The 20,604-nt window shown below is 37.5% G+C and overlaps 1 long non-coding RNA gene across 1 annotated transcript in view; it reads right to left on the reverse strand.

The window, feature by feature from the left end:
• LOC309811108 overlaps positions 1-20,600 on the reverse strand; it is a 60,677-nt gene extending 40,077 nt beyond the window's left edge. Inside the window, exons 1-2 of the long non-coding RNA XR_014295104.1 lie at positions 20,502-20,600; positions 16,448-16,567 (exon numbers count right to left, since the gene is read on the reverse strand). This is a non-coding gene — a long non-coding RNA (uncharacterized lncRNA). The remainder of the gene's footprint in view (positions 1-16,447; positions 16,568-20,501) is intronic.
• Between the last annotated feature and the right edge of the window lie 4 nt (positions 20,601-20,604).

Here is a 20,604-nt window from a genome sequence, read left to right on the forward strand (position 1 = left end):
ATACTCCAATAAAGATGTTAAAAAAATAAAAAATAAACAAATGGGACCTAACGAAACTTAAAAGCATTTGCACAGCAAAGGAAACCATAAACAAGATGAAATGACAACCCTCAGAATGGGAGGAAGTATTTGCAAATGAAGCAACTGACAAAGGATTAATATCCAAAATTTACAAGCAGCTCATGCAGCTCAATATCAAAAAAACAAAGAACCCTATCCCCAAATGGGCAGAAGACCTAAACAGACATCTCTCCAAAGAAGATATACAGATTGCCAACAAACACATGAAAGGATGCTCAACATCACTAATCATTAGAGAAATGCAAATCAAAACGACAATGAGGTATCACCTCACACCAGTCAGAATGGCCATGATCAAAAAATCTATAAACAGTAAATACTGGAAAGGGTATGGAGAAAAGGGAATCCTCTTGCACTGTTGGTAGGAATGTAAATTGATACAGCTGCTATGGAGAACAGTATGGAGGTTCCTTTAAAAACTAAAAATAGAACTACCATATGACCCAGCAATCCCATTATTGGGCATATACCATGAGAAAACCATAATTCAAAAAGAGTCATGTACCACAATGTTCATTGCCGCAATATTTACAATAGCTAGGACATGGAAGCAACTTAAGTGTCCATCGACAGATGAATGGATAAAGAAGATGTGGCGCATATATACAATGGAATATTACTCAGCCATAAAGAGAAACGAAACTGAGTTATTTGTAGTGAGGTGGATGGACCTAGAATCTGTCATACAGAGTGAAGTAAGTCAGAAAGAGAAAAACAAATATCATATGCTAACACGTATATATGGAATCTAAAATACAAAAAAAATGGTTCTGAAGAACGTAGGGGCCGGACAGGAATAAAGACGCAGATGTAGGGGATGGACTTGAGGATATGGGGAGGGAGAAGGGTAAGCTGGAACGAAGTGAGAGAGTGGCATGGACATATATACACTACCAAATGTAAAGTAGATAGCTAGTGGGAAGCAGCCACATAGCACAGGGAGATCAGCTTGGTGCTTTGTGACCACCTAGAGGGGTGGGATAGGGAGGGTGGGAGGGAGACGCAAGAGGGAGGAGATATGGGGATATATGTATATGTATAGATGATTGACTTTGTTATAAAGCAGAAACTAACTCACCATTGTAAAGCAATTATACTCTAATTAAAGGTGTTAAAAAAAAAGACATCTATTGTGTGTGCATGCACAAACATATTCATATGCCATAAACAATGTTTGAGAGTACATATGAACATTTTTATGTACATGATGAGGATACAGTCAACTCCCCAGTAATCTTTTCTATGGATGTATAGGGGGAATGACAGTTGACCCTTGAACAACACAGGGATTAGGGGTGCTGACGTTTCCTATGGTCAAAAATCCGAGCATAACTTTACAGTCATCCCTCTTTATTTGTGGTTCTGCATCCCTGGATTCAACCAATTGCAGATTGTGTAGTACTGCAGTACCTATTTATTGAAAAAAAAATCTGCCTATAAGTGGACCCATGCAATTCAAACTTTTGTTCAAGAGTAAACTGTAGTTTATATATGTCAGTCCCAATCTCCCAGTTCATCCCACCCACCCCCTTCCCCGCTCAGTAACCATAAGTTTGTTCTCTACATCTGTGTCTCTATTTCTATACACACGACTATGTATAAAATAGGTAACTAATGAGAACCTACTGAATAGCACAGGGAACTCTACTCAGTGCTCTTGGTGACCTAAATGGGAAGGAAATCCAAAAAACAGTGGATATATGTATACGCATGACTGATCACTTTGCTGTACAGCAAGAAGCTAACACAACATTGTAAAGCAACTATACTCCAATAAAAATGAATGTTAAAAAAAAGAGTGAACTGTAGTTGAAAATATACATTTGTTGAATTAATTGTAACCCATATTATCCTGGTTATTATCTCCATCTACTCCTACAGAGCCCCTATCTACTCCAAACTCCCTGCAACCCCCTCTTCCCAGCTACATCCTAGAACCTCCAGAGAATGGGCCACTCTCAGAAATAAGTTCCATCCAACAAACAAGAGGGGTAAAGTAAAGACAGAGGCAGAAAGAAAGCCTTAGGAGAGATTGATTCCCTGGTTCCAGTTAGTCCCAAAACCATCACCACTCTTCCTTATATGAGCCATGTTTTTAGCTATTTACATTATGCTGCTGTCACTCCCAACCCTACAGATGCTACAGTATCGCAAAACTTATCCTGGAGTCAACTTCTCATCTTCTGCTTCTACTCGTCCTTCAGATGCTAGGCTAAGAGACAGGAGAAATTTCTGGCCTCATATTTCTACCGGCATAAAGTGCCTGTGTGTAAAGCCCAGAGCACTTCTCTATCTTATGAAAACTCTCATTCTGCTTCACCTCTTGTCAGCATTTGGCACAGCTGACCACTTCTTGAAACACATTGCCCTACTGTATTCTAGGACATCACACTCTCCTTTATGCCTTCTTTCTCGCTGGTTCTTCTACTCCTTGACAGTCCCTATATATTGGGAACCCTGTATGTCCTCTCCTATACCTATATTCTCTCCCGATGGGAGTTCATCAAGTTCTAAGGCTTTAATTACTATATGACAAATGTGTGTGTTTATACCTGATCTTTCCCTTGATCTCCAGATTTGTATCTCCATTTGACTACTCAGCATTTCAACTTGGATGTACTGTAAGTATCTCGATATTAACAAGTATAAAACAAACACTGGATACTTAACACCTTCCAGATCTATTTTCCCCTAGTTTTACCCATCTCGTACAATTTCTTGTATCAAAAACGTTATAGTTGATTCCTCTCTGAGCTCACTCCATATATCTACTACATTTATAAGTCCTGTTAGCTCTACTCCAAACTGTAGTTGGAATTCGAGCTCTTCTCTTTATCTCCCCTGCTGTCACCCTCATCCTCATCCCTATCATCTCTCATGGAGGGTTCTCCAAGAATCCTCTAGTTTGCGTCCTTCCCTTTGATTTCCCCACATGTGACTTTTCCCACATATTAGCCAATGTGGTCATTTAAAAATGTGAATCACATTACTTCCCTGTTTAGAACCCACCAATGTGATCCCATGGAATGAAAATAAAATGCAAACTTCTCATCTGAGCCTAGAAGAACCCACATGATCCAACCTCTGCTGGCCAACCCCAAAATAGTACCAAACTATCCGGCCCAACATGAGCCACACCGACCTTCTATGTCTGATTCAAAAAGGATGTATCTCAATGACAATTCAAGGCCTTTGCATCACTGTTCCTTCAACATGGAACACTCTTGCCCCAGATTTTAGCTCAACTGCCTCCTTCCATCTCATTAACTCAGTATTCAAATTAAATAACACTTTCTGAAAAAGAACTTTGCTTATGTCTTGATTTAAATTTGTCTTCTCTTCTAATAAACTTGATCATAATACCAGCATTTACTAGTCTCCAAACACATATTACTCTCTGAGCCTGTATTATTTTTAGTTCTTCACATTATTTGTCTCCCTCATGCAGAGTATAAGTTCCGTGAAGGTAAGTATAATTTGCAATTGCTACATCCCCAGGTTCTACAACCAAGTCTTGCTAAAAAGGCGAAAGAACAGGAGAAATAGAAGAAGTAAAGGAAGATGAGGAGAAAGAAAGAGATGAGGGACAGAGGTGAGCTGGAGAAGAAAGTCAAGAAATGTATTGATAAATCTGAACCTCAACTCAGAATACTCAAATTAGCCAAACTCCAAATGTGTTAGTAAGTCTGGTACCTGAGACTCTTGAAACCAACTTCCTAATGACTTGCAGAATGCACCAGAAGAGGGAGATAGATGCAAGGGTATTAATCTGCCAAAGTTTGCAGTGGTTTTTAAACTTGACTGGGAAGGTGTCAGCAATTTTTAAACTTTGCTGCAGAAGTGTTTTCAACAAATGTTGCTGGAGCAAGTGGAGCGTAGCCCCACCCCCCAAAAAATAAACCTTTACCTAAACCTCATACCTTATAAGAAAGCATTACTCAGAAGAATCACAGACTTAAATATAAAACTATTAAACTTTTAGTTAAAAACATATGGAAGTGGGAAGTAGCTGCACAGCACAGGGAGATCAGCTCGGTGCTTTGTGACCACCTAGAGGGGTGGGATAGGGAGGGTGGGAGGGAGATGTAAGAGGGAGGGGATATGGGGGTATATGTATATGTATAGCTGACTCACTTTGTTATAAAGCAGAAACTAACACACCATTGTAAAGCAATTATACTCCAATAAAGGTGTTAAAAAAAAAAGAAAAAATATCATCAATGTAAAGGGGTCAAATGAGAATATTTTAGGGAAAATAACTAGGTATAGACCCTTCATGAGATCTTTTATTCTCTAATAAGAGCAGAGCATAATCACATAGTTAAAACGGTAGGGGAAAAAAAAAATGGAAAAGTTTTAAGTCTCCAGAACAAGCAAAGAGATTTTAGACTTGATAACAAAAGCACAATTCATAAAAGAAGAAAAGTGAAAATTTGAACCTCACCAAAATTAAAAACTTTTTCCTTGTGGAAGACCTTGTGAAAAGGATGAAAAAACAAGCTACAGATTGAGAGATAATATTTATAAACCACATATCTATAAAAGGTCTTGCATCTAGAATATATAACAAACACTCAAACTTCAACAGTACAAAAACAAAACAGTATAATTGGAAAATAGACAAAAGATACAAAGAGTCATTTCACCAGAGAAGATTTCACCAGTTGGCAAATAAGCATATGGGAAAATATTCCATATCATTAGATATTAGTGAAACATAAATTAAAACCACAATGAGATATCACTACATACCTAAATTAGTGGCTAATTAAAAAAAATTATGATAACACCAAATGCTGGCAAGGATGCAGAAAAATTAGATCACTCATGCATTACTGTTCAGAATGTAAAACGGTACAGCCACTCTGAAAAAGAGTATAGCAGTTTCAGTTTCCCACAAAACTAAACTTGTGCTTACCATATGATCCAATAGTGGTACTCTTGGGCATTTATCGCAAAGAAATGGAAACTTATTGTCATATAAAAACCTGTACATGAATGTTCAAAGCTTTATTTGTAATGGTCAAAATCTGGAAGTAATCCAAATGTCCTTCAATGGATGAATGGGTAAATAAACTGTGGTATATTCATATAATAAAATGCTACATCAGCAAAAAGCATGAACTATTGATAGACTCAAAAAACTTGGATGAACTTCATGGATACTATGTTGAGTGAAAACAGCCAATCTCAAAAGCTCACATACTGTATGATTCCATTTGTGTAACATTCCTGAAATAACAAAATGATAGATGGAGAAGTTATCAGTGGTTGCCAAGGGTTAGGAATGCTGGGGAGAGGGGTTGAGTGTAACTACAAAAGAGGAACATGTAATATCTTTGTGATAATGTAACAATTCTGTATCTGGATTATGGTGGTAGCTACATGACTCTACACACAGGATAAAATTGCATAGAACCACACACACACACACACACACGAGTGAGTATAAAACTGGTGACATCTGAATATGCTATGGATCGTACCATTGTCAATTTTATGGTTTTAATATTGTACAATAGTTTTGCAAAGATGTTAACATCGAAGGAAACTGGGTGAATCGTACGCAGTCCCTCTGTACACTTTGTATACTTTGATTCTGTGAATCAATAATTCTTTAAAAATGAAAAGTTAAAAAATCAACTGAGAATCTTTTTAAAGACTCAAGCCCAGATTTCATCTTGAACCAGTTAAGTCAGAATCTCTAATTAAGCCAGGTTGTAGTATGTTAAAATCCTCCCAGGTAATCCCAATGAACAGCCAACATTAAAAACCAGTGTGCCAAAGTGTGGTTTTCATGGTGTGATCCCAAAATGAGAAGCAAAAAAATCATCTGGAAATCTGTTAGTCATGCACATTATCAGGCCCCACCCTAGACCTACCAGCTCAGAAACTGAGCAAGCTGTGTTTTAACAAAAATTCTAGTTAATTTTGATGTATACTATCCAATATGGTAGCCACTAGTCACATGAGCTATTGAGCAAGTTGAAATGTGACTAATGCGACATGTTGAAATGATAATATTTTTGACGTATTAGCTTAAATAAAATGTATTATTAAAATGAATTTCACTATTTATTTAAAAAATTTCCAGCTCTATTGAGGTAAAATTGACATATAACATTGTACAAGTTTAAGGTGTACATGGTGATTTGACACACACATATCTATTGCAAAATGATTACCACAATCAGGTTAGTTAACACATCCATCACCTCATAAAACTATAATTTGTGTGTGTGTGTGGTGAGACCATTTAAAATATACTCTCTTGGGCCTCCCTGGTGGCGCAGTGGTTGAGAGTCCGCCTGCCGATGCAGGGGATACGGGTTCGTGCCCCGGTCTGGGAGGATCCCATATGCCGCGGAGCGGCTGGGCCCGTGAGCCATGGCCACTGGGCCTGCGCGTCCGGAGCCTGTGCTCCGCAGCGGGAGAGGCCACAACAGTGAGAGGCCCGCATACCGCAAAAAGAAAAAAAAAAAAAAATACTCTCTTAACAACTTTCAAGTATATGATGAAGTATTGTTAACTATGGTCACCATCCTGTACATTAGATCTCCACAACATATTGATCTTATAACTGGAAATTTCTACTCTTTGACCAACATCTTCCCTCACCTATTTCTTTTTAATATTTTTAGTGTGGCTACTATAAATTTTAAGTTACATATGGCTTACTTTATATGTCTTTTGAACAGCGGTGCTCTACAGCAATTATTCTCAACTCTAAGTATACAGTAGAATCACTCAAAGAGCTCAGAAAAAAGAAAAAAACCTAGTACCCCATCCCAGATTGATCTATATAAATCAAATTGCTAATAATGAAAACCTGGGGTTGACCATTTTAGAAAGCTTCTTGGATGATTTTAATGTGTTGCCAGGTATGAGAATCACTGATCTAAAGCTGGGTTCTGAATTTTTGCCGCTTGGATTCCTTCAACAATTCGATTTGGGAAACTTCACCCAGAAAATACACATTCACAGACAATTTACATATAATTTCAAGATACTTCTAGGCATCATATAAAGTCCCCGCTTTAGGACTTTCACATGGTTTACTTTTAAGAAACGGGTTTTAGAGAGTAACATTTTTTCATGCCCTTAGATCTAGACATTTGTTAGCACATTTTGTTTCTAAGTAGATAAACTGGAGCGAGGGTGAGCTATCCATCTTAATCTCAGAGATGATTTTTTTTAATTAACTAAGTATGTGTAATGAGAACATATCCTGCTTAATTCTGGTTTATTTCCCCAATAATTATCTGCGATATTTTATTATGTATAGCTGTCTTTAAAAATGAATAAACATCCTCTGACATATTGTTCCCTCTTTTGAATTTTATATATTAGCTACTCTAATGCTTTTCAAAGATCTGAATTGTTATCATTAATGGCACTGCCAAAAATCTCACCTCCAGAAACTCTAGACTACAAGAAATATCCTTGTAGAACATTTTTCTAGAAATAACTTTACAGAGCTGATTATAAAACACATGGTCGAGCTAACTGAAAACTATTCATTCACGTATTCAACTATCAAGTACCTAGTATGTATGTAAGCACTGTTCAAGGCACCATCGAAAGGTATTTTATACTCCCCACCTTCAGGGGTCTTACATTCGAGTTTGGAAAGAAAGATAATAAATAAGGTAAGTAAAGACATGATATATTGAGTGATGACAAGATCTGTAGAAAAAGAAAAATGGGCATAGAAAAGTCCAAGGAAAAGCTTTGTGAGAAGAGACATGAGTAAACCTAAAGGAGGTGAAGGAAACATAGATATAAATGTCTAGAGGAGTTACATTTCAGGCAGAGGGAATGTGAATGCCTTGATGCAGAAGCTTGCCTGGCCTGTTAGAAGAGCAAGAAATCCGTGTGATGGAAAAAAGTAAGAAAGGGGAAAAGAGGCAAGAGAGTGGCAGTCACAGGGGTCATAGTCTGCTGAGATTGCTTGGGTCGTTAATGAGCTTGACTCTCATCACAAAGTGAGATGGGAGCCACTAGAGAGTTTCCAGTGGAGGAGTGATGTGTTCTGATACAGGTTGTAAAAGGATCACTCCAGCAGAAGGTTGAGAATGAACTGAGAGTATGAGCAATTCAAGTAGAGAGCCCAGGTTAACAGAATCATCCAAATGCTAGGGGGCAGGTGATATATTTTAAACTTAAATGCTGTATTTTATACCTGAAGTTCTAAGTTCCTATAATCACTTTATTTATAATCACTCTCAGCCTGTGTTATGTCCCAGGGGGGATAAAGCAGGAAGGGGAAGAACAGGAAGCAGCAGGAATGCATGGCTCCGGGTCCTTTTCTCGCTCTCAGAAAAAAAATGGACATGCCTTTAAAAGCTTCTTTATTTTGCCATAATTAATAACATCACTTGTGGCACTGCATGCTACTTCCTGTCCAGTGAAACAGGAAGAATTAAGGCAGATGAAACATCTGTGGGCTTGCCTTAAGTAAGCAATCTATTTTCCAAAGATCAGGGTAAACTTCAAATGGACAATAACTAGATATTGTCTCAAAGTATAGAGAAAGGTTTTTGAAGTCCTATCAACAAAAATGAGATCTTTGTGAAGCCATGTGATGGCACAGCATTTTAAATAGCACATTTCCCCTCTACTCAGAAATAAATATGTAAATATTTATTCAGATTTCTGACTAACATGGTTTCTTTGACAATAGAATTTCACAAAACCTTAGTAGAATCTTTCACACATATAGTCATCCACCAGATTACGATCAAAGCTCTACTGTACTACAATGCAGAAAAGTAGGTCTTTCCAAGAAATGATGCTAGGCCTATTGTATACTCCATGGGAAAAAAATGCATCTTGACCTCTACCTGCCTCCAAAAACAAAAAAAAACAATTCTAGATGGATTACAGATCCCAATATGAAAGGGAAAATTATACAGACTGTAGAGGAAAACATAAGGAAATATCTCTGTGGCCTTGAATTCGGCAAAGAATTCTTGAACAGAATACTAATATTACTAATCTCAGAAGAAAATCATGATAAAATGTACCATACTAAAATCAAGAACTTCTTTTTATCAAAAGATTTCATTAACAGAGTAAAAAGGCAAGCCACAAAGTGTGACAAGACATGTATACCCAACAAAGGATGCATATCTAGATATATGAACTGCTATAATCTATAACAAAAAGACAACTCAGACAAAAAGGACAAGAATATTTAATAGATGCTTAACAAATGACGATATTCAAATGGCCAGTAAACATACAAAGATGTATTCAAGTTCATTAGTCATCAGATAAATACTAAAACCACAATATGACATCACAGAACGGCAAAAATAAAAACTAGGAAAAATATTAAGTATATGGAGCAATTGAACCCTCATACCTCAGTGCTCTGATAGATGTATGAGGAAACAAACTGGGCACTTTAAACTGAAGAAATTTAATTTGGAAATTAGATGCCTACAAAAGTTGGTGAAAGTCCTTGTATTAGTTTTGTACAATTGCATAACAAATTAGCCCCAAAGTCAGCGGCTTAACATAACAACCAACATTTGTTATCCCAGTTTCTCTGGGTCAGGAATCTCATGTAATCCAGGTGGACCCTTTGGGCCAGCGTCTTCCACAGGCAGCAATCAAGGTGCTCATCTGCACTACATCTCAAGGCTCTACTCAGAGGCTTTGCTTCCTAACTCACACCTGAGGCTGTTGTTAGGCCTCATTAAGATCTACTTTCAAGATCGTTCAAATGAAATTTCTTCAGTTTAAAATGTCCAGGGAGTTTCTGTTTTTCCAGTAAAATATAACATATATATATCCTGCTATGCCCTTTACATATTATCTCTGCTCTCTGAAATCTCCATCTCCCCATCACCTTCATGTGGCCAGCTATTCCTTACAACCCAAGACCAATCTGAAACACCAGTCACTGCTAGGATGTTCTCCCCATTCTGACTTATTGCTCTGAATACATCTATCAAAGCACCTATCTCATTTTTAAAAGCTCCATCTGTTAATTACGTTAATTATGTGTATTTCTGTCACATACTAAAATTTTTTGTGTGATATTTTACAATATATAGAAATATTGAATCATGTTGTACATCTGAAACTAACATAATGTTTTATGTTAACTCTACCTCAAAATCATAAACTATGATATGCTAGGAAAAATATAATATCAAAACTAGTTGCAGCTTCTGAAAACAGTTAAAACTTCGCACCATATTTCAATTCTCTCCTCCGCCGTCCCAATTTTTTGTTTGTATCATGCCTGCATTCTCAGAACATAAAGCCATTATGAGATAGGCTGGGACCGTTTACCTGAGTGCTTGCACCTGGACAAAGGTCTCCTTGAGCAACAGAATACAAAGGAACTAAAAATAACTGCACCCATGGGAAGGCCGGGCAATTACAAACAATAAGATACAAAAAGGTCACAAACCAACTGCCACTTCTGAGGTGCTAGGAGCAAAGGAGGGCACTGTGCATGACCCCTGCAGACAGCACCGCCAAGCGGGTGGGCAGACCACCTAAGGCACCCCTCCAGCCCGACCCACCTGACCCACTCACACCCTCAAGCCATTTAAGGAAACAGCCTGCTCTCCTTCAAGAGCGAGCAAGGGCACCTGTTACTTGTTTTCACTCCCTCGGGCTACACCAGTCCCAATAAAGCCTTGCCTGAAATCCTCATCAGACTCCAAATGATTCAAGAGTCCAAGGACCCGAATTCGTATCAATTACCTACTATACTCTCTTCTGTTTAACCCTTATTTAATCTTCACACTAATCCTTACTGCAATGTCTCTTTAGTTATTTTGATTTCTGAAGCGGGTTCTTTAGTAGAGTCCTCAAGGAGGGCTCCTGGAACACTCTCCTGAAAACACTGTAATAAAGACAGGATCAGTGCTACCGATTTCTCCTTTTGCCTCTAGGTTCCAGTATGGCTCAGCATCAGACTGTTAATGAGTCTACCTTTAAAAGTTTGATATTTTTCTCATCAAGGATTTTTGGCATTAAATTTGCTTTTTGAAAAATTATTGCATTAAAATCTCATTTATCTTGATTTCTGAGTTGTTTGGTGCCCCTTAAGTTCTGTGCCAGAGACCTGTGCCTGTTTTCTTTTTTCTTTTTTTTTCTTTTCTTTTTTTTTGCCTCTCCTGGTTCTAGCCCTCAGTTGGAGCTTCTCTGGCTTTTGTCTTCACTGTTCCCATCCTACTTAATTCTGACTCCACTCCTTAGAGGTGATGTCCATTGTGGGGTCTAGTACCAAGGAAGCCCTAGCAGCCAAATGTGAGAATTCAAAGACTTTCATACTTTAGACTTCTACCTCACTCTCGGAGTCAGCCAAGTTCCTCCGCGTCTCAACTGCAAGTGCTCGCCCGGCTCCTCCACAGCTCCGGCTCCTCCACGACCCGGCTCACAGCTCTGCGTCGGGTCCTTATTTGGCACCTCCCCCCGCGCATGCGTGGAGCTCTCCTGCTAAGGGGGCGGGACAGGGGCGGGGTGGGGGCGTGGCAAGGGCGGGCTCACTCTGCTGCTGTACTGAGTGTGCGCAGGGCCCTCGGGCATCCAGTTACACTGTTGCTTTCTTCTACTTTCCCCATCCTTGTGACATTGGACAGCTCTCATGGCTGTTGTCCACTCTGTGTATTTTGGGGTAACACGGGGATACCTTGTCATCTACTCTCGTTGTAAATATTGTCCGTGGGTTTGGGTTTTAATATCTTAATCGCTCTGTGTTATGTGGGAATTGTGGAAGACACAAATTCTACTTCTACGACAGCTGCCATCTTCCCAGAATTCTTAAACTTAATTTATTTTGAAAAGGATACTTTAAAAGAAAACACTGGAGAACCAAAATTATTTTTTATGTACAGAAAGCATTAAAAAAAAAAAAAAAACTACATTAAAAAAAAACCCAAGACGATTTTTTGCTCAAGGCCTAGGTATGTTCTCATTGTTAACAAGGGAGACTACAACCGCTAGGCACGTGACAGCTCCTGGTCCAGGCAGGCTGTTGAGTAGACAGTCCAAACACCCTTGTGCTACAAACACCCAGGCATGAGATGGCCTGGCCAAGCTCAGAAGAGAGGAAGGGAAAGGCCTGGGGAGTGAAGAGGGAAGGGAAACCCAGGTGCAGGCTGTGATCCAAGGTTTCAGCTGCCAGGGTCGGGGTCCTGCTATTGGCTCATGGAGCCAGGTGAGTGAAATGAGTTTCACTGCCTTTTGATGGGAGAGAAGGCAGGGATCAGGGATGGAGACACACACACACGCACACACACACACACACACACACACAGCCAGGTCTGCTGGTGGATTGTGCCCCTAATAGAAGGTTGACTAGAAAACATTCTACTCATTGAGGAGGCTTTGTTGGCTGGGCTCTGGTTGAGGAAGAAAGAGACTCCCCTGAGGGGAAAAATTACTAGGTGTCTGCTAGGGACTGAATATTTATGTCCCCCCAAATTCATATCTTGCAATCATAACATCTAAGGTGATGATATTAGGAGGTGGGGCCTTTGGGAGGTGATTAGGTCATGAAGGCAGAGCCCTTATGAATGAGATGAGTGCCCTTGTAAAAGAAGCCTGAGAGAGCCCCCTTGCCCCTTCTGACATGTGAAAACACAGAGAAAAGATGGCCATCTATGAACCAGAAAGTGGGCCTTCACCAGACAACGAATCTGCATGCTCCTTGATCTCGGACTTCCCAGCGTCTAAAACTGTGAGAAATAAAGTGCTGTTGTTTATATGCCACTCAGTCTATGGTACTTGTTATAGCGGCCCAAACGGAATAAGACAGCCTGGGATTCAGGCAGCCAGTGTCTGATTATAAGTGCTATGGATATAAGTAAAATAGAAGAAGAGGTGGAGGTGGGGAATGGGATACATTTTTTTGTGTGTGTGGTACGCAGGCCTCTCACTGTTGTGGCCTCTCCCGTTGTGGAGCACAGGCTCTGGACGTGCAGCCTCAGCGGCCATGGCTCACGGGTCCAGCCGCTCCATGGCATGTGGGATCCTCCTGGACCGGGACACGAACCCGCGTCCCCTACATTGACAGGCGAGCTCTCAACCACTGCGCCACCAGGGAATCCCGACATTTTGTTTTAACTAGGGTGATAAGTGAAGTTTTGAGTCAGGACGAACATTAAGGAAATGATATCTAAGGAGAACACTATTTGTCCATCTCCATAGGGCCTGAAAATGCATTTGAGAAATTCAATAGCCTTTTCTGATTAAAAACCAAAACAACACTTAAAAAAATGGCAATAGGTAGAAATGTCCTTAACATGACCAAAAAAGCATATATATATATATATATATATATATATATATATATATATATATAAAAACCCCAAAGCCAGCAAGTATCCACTATCATCAAAACATGCCCTGATCTCACCATGAACAAGAGTCAGCAGATACTACAAATAGGTGGATTAGAACCTCAAGACCTTCATGAAATAGAATAATTTGATAAAACTAAAAAAGAAATTCCTGTAAATTGGTTAAAGACCTAAAAGATCATATTGTAACCCTAAGTGAATAAGATACTATGAAAAAATAACAGGAAAATTAGAAAAACAAAACAAGATAAAAACAATTTCTAAAACCAAAAAAAAAAAGAGTTATGGAAATTAGAGCTCTATTGAATGGATTAGATAGCAGATTAACCAAAGTTGAGGAGAGAATTAGTGAACCAGAATGTTGCAGAGAGGTAAAGAGATGGAAAATAAAAAGAGGGTAAATACAATGAGACATTAAAGGGGTAAATATAGAGCAATTTTAAAAAACATATTTATTGTATTTTGAGATATTTGAATACATAGAACTCTAACATTGATCCTAAGCTTATCACTGCTTTTTTTTTTTTTTTTTAATTTTTCATTCAGTATCCTTCACCATCCTGTTGTGTAGCCTTAGGAACAAGTATAACCAATTGAATCACAGCCGTTATTCTCTAAAATGTACATAACTACCACTTAAAATGTGATGATCTACTGGACAGTTTCCCTAAAGTATCTGAGGACATGCATGTTATTATAATATACCTTTATTCAAACTTGTAAGGTAGTTGTTCCTCAAAAGTTTGTTGTTCCCTCAAAAGTTTAACTCAAAGGTATATGTAAATATATGATAAACTGTTAAAATAAAGACAGAGATGTAATTGTATAGAAACATTAAATCCAAGTTGAGATCTGAAAGAACTCTAATGCGGGGTCTCGTCCTTCTTTATTGGAATGCAGGATAAATTTCCTTTCCCTGTACTCATGAGGTAAGTAAAGTAGGTTTTGCCTTTTATGGTTATCATCTATCCTTAAATGAGGCAAATTTCTGTCTTATATTTCACTTCTTTAGTTTCACACACTTTACCACCAGAGCTTGCTGGATAAAAGACTGCCGAGAGAGTGACTATCAGATATTAAAATACTTAATTAAACTGAGATAGACCTCAGTCATTTCATCAATCTAAAATCAACTAGAGAATGTGCCAGGTTAACTTTGTAACTTTAGCTAAAGCAATGCATCTGTAAAACCAAACAATGACAATAATAACCTCACAGAATCTGAGATGGAGTATAAATTTTCATGAAATTTTTTTTTTCTGATCTAAGAGCAGAGAGGGGAAAAGAAAACACGCTTGGACAAGTCAGATGATAAAATCCATATTGTACATTGAATCATCTTGTAATTTATGGCCAAAAGTGTGACTATGAAGATATCATTGCTGAAGTGGCCAAAATCAACACTGAGTAAAACTGGCTAGTTACCTATTTCTCTGAACATATGATTTCTCTGTTTCTAAAAGGAAACATGAGTTACAAAGGAATCCTGATGGTGTTAGGTCTTCTGAATATTGGGCTATGCCTTTATTCATCTGAATATGCCCCCAGTGCCTTTCTAAATATTTAATAATACTCAAAAATACTATTTTTAATCAACGTTTCTATCAGTATTCTTTTTCTGAAATATTATGCTATTTAGATTGTGAACCTGTAATCTATTTGATCCACATCATCGAGGAGAAGCATAGTCACTTGTCTCTTTTAGTTTGACTAGTTCAATTTAAGGGGAAATCTAGCACCTCCTTCTTGAGGTTTTCTTTTCTCCATAATTGTCTAAGAATTCCTAGTAGTACAATCAGTCCAAAGGGATCAGATTTCTTCCCAATGATTCATATGTTTAGTCCACTAGTGACTTCATTTTCCTTACTGCCATACTGTATAACATTTGAAACCTACCTTTACACAGAATTGCTACACTGAAACCTTGTTCTGTAGTGTCACTCAACATTTGAGCTATAACGGTATAGCTCTTTTAGTTCACACTTAGATAATTAGTACAAACACCATACCTGCGTTGCTGGGTTCAGAGGGCTTCTGAGCCTCAGGCATATGTGTTCACCCAGCAAATTTTAAGCCCAGAATTTTCATTCCCTCACAATAAGTACTTCTCTGAGGTACTTAGGCTTATTTACTTCTCAGAGCCATTCTAATATTTTAGAGCTTCTAATATTGTTGAAATTCAAATGGGATTGCGTTAGGGACTTAAGATACCTTTCCTCCCAGGAAGGTCCTTGTCTCATACAAATGTGCCAACTTTCCCCACAGAACACACACTGCGGGCCAAGTTAAGGGGTAGTATATGGCACCACCTTTGGCAGTGTGCAGAATTCCACCCTTAGTCAGTGGAGAAAGTACCCACAGCTTTATATTTTACAGCTAGGACACACTATTCATGAATTCTTTTCCCCATAACATAGAAACACTATTTTTAAATTACTTTGATGCATAAAATTACTATTGTTGAGACTTTTCTTAGACCTCCTTGAGAATAGCCAGGCAAATTTTGACAGAATTTCATTTTTAGTATTAACCGTGGCAGAAGACCAGGGGGAGAAGAGGTCTATAAAATGTTCCTCAAGCTAGAGAGTCCTAGGAACATCACAGGATCCTTAAAAACTCAGAACTGTCAAGTCCAAGGGAATACTCAATCCCAGCCTGGCCCTGTTTCCAGGGTAAAAGACTTTGGGAGTCAAGTGGGTGGAAAGGAAGGAAGAGAATATCTGAGCTCTATCTGGAGACTGAGAGTTGCTCAGATGTTTGGTTTAAAAGAATTGAAGAGAGCTTTTCTGCAATATAATTCACCTTCTAAGGTGCCTTTAGAGCCTCTTCAGTTAAATATGGCGTGAATAGATTGAAATAGGTTATAGAACATCTCACAGATTTTTACAAAGGCCTTTAAGTAAGCTGGCATAGGTACAGAGTATAAGAAACTTAAAAGTGTCAAGGGAACAAATAGGTACCAATTATTATATATAAAGTTATATACAAATATATATATATATACATATAATTATATATATAGATAATTTCATAATTACCTCATTTTTATTCAGTGTGGACTTGGTTGGCTAGGACATTCAGAGGTCCTGATGCCCCCTGGTGGTCACTGAATTATCACAGATCTCCTTGACACCTGACAATCCACTGGGTTTGAAGAGCTAAAAAATTGCAAGATGAGAAACCGTGAAAGCATGTAGAAGTAATTTGCATAATTTAAACTAGTTCTTCCTATCAGTGCTGGTGATTTATAGAAAAATGAAGTATAAGTAGTGGAAAAGAAGAGCCTCCCTGGGCAAAATCAAATTTGAAAAAAAAAAAATTCTTAAGCACAATTGGACATGTGTTAAGTGATTTTGAGTATAATGTGTCACATTTCTATGCTATGTTTGTAGTTCTCTTAATAATAGTCAAATAATAAAAGTTATTTGATTTAACACCTTTGAATATTTTAAGCGATCAGAAAATTTCAGAGTAACACCTTAGCAATATTCAATTGGACCCATAATCTTGATATAAATTGTATTTTTATTTGTTAAGCTCTCTGGAATTAACTCAGTAATTGCAGTTAAAGGATTATAATTTTAATTTTCTGAGCATCACCAATTTATCTGACCATACAAAAGTGAATGAACTTTTACAAAGGCACAAAATATAGTCTTGACTTATGATTTGATTTCTGAACTCTGACTTCCTATACTGCTAGATGAATCTGAAATTTCGAAGAATAAGTAACATTATTACTATGTTTTTTATGAGCTTAGTTTATGTACATTTTTTTTACATTGGACTGCAAGTACATATTTTATATACACTACATAAATCACGCTAATGTAAATATGTAAGTGATTTTCCTGTACAGCGGGAAGACTATTTACATTTTGACTGAAATCACAAATAGAAAACCTAATTTTCTGTAATATCTATTAACTGAGACATAATGTTTCTTTTCTATTTATAATCAGTTTCTTCTGTATGGTACCTTTTCTAATTCAGTTTAAATCACCCCCTTTTCTGTGATGAACTTGCATTTTCATATTTACCACCTGTGAATGTATTTAGATAGTAAGTGCAAAAGTAGTAGGTTCAGAGACAGCCCTTTGAGTTTGTTGTCATTGTTAACTACCTAGTTTGGCAGCCTTGGATTTGTAACATATTGAAGTCTCAGGTTCTTCCTTTACCCTCTAAAGGCCTGTTTAACACACACACACAAAGGCTTTTATTTGAAAATTTATGGAGGTAATTCCCTGAAGTCATTAGAATTTACTCTTAAGTGACTATTTCTCTCTTAAAATCAGAAAATATCTCCCAGAGATAAACAGTGAGGTAAATATTAGTGTTGAAGCAAGTTAAATGAAGATAACAGCTATACCCTCATTTGGAATGTGTGTCTTGAATTTGTACATTTATTTTCATATATGTACAGTTATGTGTGATGATTAGTAATTAGATAGATAAAAATAACATGGTTCATAAATATTGGGCATGTCTTCTCTGCATCTGAAAATAGGAATTTTTCATCTTTCTGCTATACAATTATGACAGATGTTTCAAAAGAGGGTCTATGGATGGTAATATTAAAGTTTTGGTCTCTTTTTTCCATTTATTTAAAATTACCTAAATATAAGCTGGGTATTATATCAACTGCATGTCACAATGAATACATAAAAGTGAAAAAACAGTTTTTAAAATTTCTGCTTTGGCTCACCCATGTTGGTTATATATACACCATTTGGTATTGTTCAGGAAAATGATTTCTAATTCATTTTATATACACACATACATTTACTTTTCTAAAATTTGCCTTAGAGATAATATGCACAAATCATAGATAAGAAGCTAAAATAAACCATTTTAAAAATGATATAAAGAAATTACCTATTAAAAGTTATTTTAAAATATGAAAGTTTTGTGAACTGATTATTTTTCATTTCAGTGGCTTCATGTACAAAGAGGTTTACATGCTTTGCTGTTAGTCAAATACAGTCTAATGCCAATTTATATATTATATTTATATATTATACTATATAATACAGTATAATAAATATTCTTTTCTTTACTAGGTCATTCACTTTTTATTTAAATTCCATGAGTTCTTCATCACTATACCTAGATCCAAAAGAAAGAAGAAAAGGTTGGTAAACCTAAAAATGAGTATCACCGTGCAACTCTGCAGGAAAAACTGTCAGCAGTCTGGCACTTGTGCATTTAATGTGAAGCCTCTTGTCTCTAAAAATAAAAGCGAAGCTGAACATGCCCCTATGTCTGATAGAGAGAGGGCACACAGTAAGGGGACTCCTTATACCACCTACACCCATCAGAGTGAAGGATGTTACTTCTTTAGTTTCCTGGTTTAATGGAAAGGTATTTGTATTCACATCACTGAGTATTAGTCATTCAATAGATGAAAGGAATAGTTTAAACTTTAAAGGCTACCTTGGTGTCATTCTAAGAAGTGGGGATGAGACCCTGGGGAAATTGTTGAAAGCCTGGAGAAGCATTTTAACTATTAGAAGTGGTTTAATATCTTAAGTAGAGTATGTGAGATTAACAGTTTTATTGCCTATGAGTGGGGATCTATATTTTTAATTCTAATGTTTCGCCTTACAATTTTTACTCCTTAAAGCATCTGTTTGTGTCAATACTGCTTGATCTCTGTAACAAGTGCACTCTACATCTTTTTGTCTATTTTCAAGGTTAATCTGTTAAGCAATTTACATTTTCTATGAATCCTCTAAAGGGCACTTAAGATGCTTTTAGATATAATTTCTAAAATGTTTAATAGGGGTAATGGCTAGGAACAAGTAACATTTAAGAAATAAACTAGAGACCCAAAGAGAGGTTAGAGGGGAAGGAAATATCATTTCTCTCTTCTTGGTAATTGCATTAGGCAAGTAAAAACTACAAGAGACAATTTTCCATAAGATAAAATTTTAAAATCTGGGGATCTGTCATCTCTTTGCTATAAATACCAGAAACAACTCAATTTACATTTCCAAATAGAAAAGATAGAAAAAGTTTGGAGTCTTAGGCAAAGTCAAACTTTTTGCCTCTCATAGAGGCAAATCGTGAGTGACAGATTTTTTTAAACGGAAGAAATATAGGACAGGAAGAAAATAAAGCTCGTCTTTGACATGTGATCAAGTTACTCTGCTTGACCTTTGAATTCGATTATTTGGCAATTAAGGTTTTTAAGTTCTTCCTCTTATTGTACTACTCACATCTTGAATTGCAAAGTGTCAGAAACTGCCTGACGATAAAGGGATTCCTCTAGGCAGTCGTCCTCAATATTTTAGTTAGACGAAATCAACTGTCGATATTGGTAACACTTTTTATTCTTAGTTTGCCTTTGAAAGATAATTATTGAATTATTATTGAAAAGTACTCAATATTTGCGAAAGAGGTCTTGATATTAATATAATTTTAATTAACAATGCATGGTAGCATTCTTTAAAATTAAATGTAATTTATGCAGCGAAATGGAAAATGATCAAAGTGTGGCAATTCCAGGAAAATCTCAGAAAATGATAAACATGTAGGAAAAACGATACGGAACCTTCACAAGTTTCTCTTAATGTGCTACTTCGTCCAACCAACTATCGTTAAATGATAGGGCGGGAGTGAGAGGGCACATAAAACAAAAGACTTCCTTTCTCCACTCCCTTTTCCTCTGGTTCTTTTGCCAGAGCTTGTTTCAAACTCTTGGAAACATTGTTTGAACATAATACATTTGGTTACTTTTATTCTTCCAGGGATTGTGCTGGGTGGTGCCTAGAGCTAACTGCCTTTGGAGTAACAGAAAAAGAGAAGTAGTAACGCTTCAAGAAAGAAAAAGAACAAAGTTACCCGACCCGCGGAGGTTGTGACTACAAAAAAAAAAAAAAAAGTAAAGGCACTTTACTTAAAGGCACAGCTCATTTCACTGTCCCGGCTCCGTGCTTGGTAGCTGAGAGATGGCTTGCATCCCCTCGTTTCTAAAGATCGCGAGGACCACCGCTATAAACACGATTGTAGATTGGGAGCGTTATTTTAGGATTGATTCTGCTCCACGAAAGCTGCGGTTGCTAAAAGCAAAGCTCCCACAGCAGCACGCACCTCGGTTGCCCTCCACGTCCTCCTTCTCGGAGCATCCAGCGCCAGCCCGGAGCTCAAAACCTGGAGGGAATCCTGGACCCGCAACCTGACTCCGCTGGCCGCC

This window comes from Mesoplodon mirus (genome assembly GCF_964341445.2).
Source record: "Mesoplodon mirus genome assembly, chromosome: 10".
Taxonomy (NCBI): Eukaryota; Metazoa; Chordata; class Mammalia; order Artiodactyla; family Ziphiidae; genus Mesoplodon; species Mesoplodon mirus.